This window comes from Balaenoptera musculus, chromosome 4, assembly GCF_009873245.2.
Source record: "Balaenoptera musculus isolate JJ_BM4_2016_0621 chromosome 4, mBalMus1.pri.v3, whole genome shotgun sequence".
Lineage (NCBI taxonomy): Eukaryota > Metazoa > Chordata > Mammalia > Artiodactyla > Balaenopteridae > Balaenoptera > Balaenoptera musculus.
This window is the reverse complement of record NC_045788.1, coordinates 26,083,941-26,085,326: the sequence shown is the minus strand read 5'-3', so window position 1 is coordinate 26,085,326 and position 1,386 is coordinate 26,083,941. Positions and strand designations below refer to the sequence as shown.

At 36.2% G+C, this 1,386-nt stretch overlaps 1 pseudogene; it reads left to right on the top strand.

Annotated features, from left to right (window-relative positions):
• Nucleotides 1–560: 560 nt before the first annotated feature.
• Nucleotides 561–1,120, top strand: LOC118893892 (annotated as a pseudogene).
• The last annotated feature ends 266 nt before the right edge of the window (nt 1,121–1,386 follow it).

The following is a 1,386-nucleotide window of genomic DNA, read 5'->3' as shown; positions in this document are numbered from 1 at the left end:
ATTTGCTCATGATGTAAATAAATTCACTGTCCTAGGTTTTAGACCAGCAAAATATAATATATTAGAGATTATTTAGTCCAAATTAATCTATTTTAATTTTTACAAGTCATAAAACATTTTTATATTTCTCATTAAAAATGAAAAGTAACAAAATCACACATTAAAAAATTATTTCTAACAAATGTTCTAATTAAAAAATTATCTAATTAGATATAAATGATTCTAAAATGATGCATCACTTACTAACTTTGAAGTTTTAAGCTTTCAAGTTGATAATATTGCAGTCTTTCAATACAACTTTCCTCACTTCTTAAAACGTGTATAAAGGCGCCTCCGCCTCCACGGACTGGGATACCTCGGGAGGGTTCCCTAACGGGATGGTGCCACGGTGCCAGGTTGTAGTGTAGTATTTTGCAAAAAGTGCTGAAATAGCAGGAATTCGCTCAGAGACCATTTCTGTGCCACAAGAAATGAAAGCATTGCAGCTGTGGAATGAGAGAAACGCGCCATCCTAGATTGGCTGATGTCAGAAATCAGGTAACGTGCTGTTCGTCAAGAATATGTCGAGGTTGGAGATCAGCTCCTCCTGCTTCAGTCAGGAGATAAAATTCCCCCCTAATGCGGGGAATAGGAGGTTAGTGCTTCTATTCCGCTTGGGAAGATATGAATGAAGTTGAAGAGAAATCTAAAGATATAATGAAATTCACATCTGAGAAATTTTCAGTAGATGAAATCTCACAGCTGGTGATTTCTCCACTCTGTGGTACAATATCCCTATTTGTAGGGACTACAAGGAATAACTTTGAAGGGAAAAAAGTCATTAGCTTAGAGTATGAAGCATATCTACCAATGGCAGAAAATGAAGTCAGAAAAATTTGTAGTGACATTAGGCAGAAATGGCCCAACACATAGCAGTGTTCCATTCACTTGGCTTCCAGTGTCGAAAGCAAGCTTTATCATTGTTGTGTCCTCCGCCCACAGGGCTGCATCCCTCGAAGCTGTGAGCTATGGCATTAATACTTTAAAAGCCAAGGTGCCCATATGGAAAAAGGAAATATATGAAGAATTATCATCCTCTTGGAAAAGAAACAAAGAATACTTTGGGGCAACCAGTGATTAAACCACTTAGGTATTTTAGAGTTTTAAAACTTAAATTTGGTAAGCTCTTATCTTTGATCACATTTTGATTTTTCTTCTCCAGAAGATAGTTTACTGAACATAATCTCTTATGTGACACCAGTGGAACAAAAGAGAGAAAAAAGTAAAAATAAATGAGTGTTTAGGATGAGGGCTTACACGAGAACTAGAGATAGTGGAAAGAAAGGTTAAATTTAGGGAAAAAAATGGAAGAATAATTTAAATGTAAGCAGAGATGCCTGAGGTAGG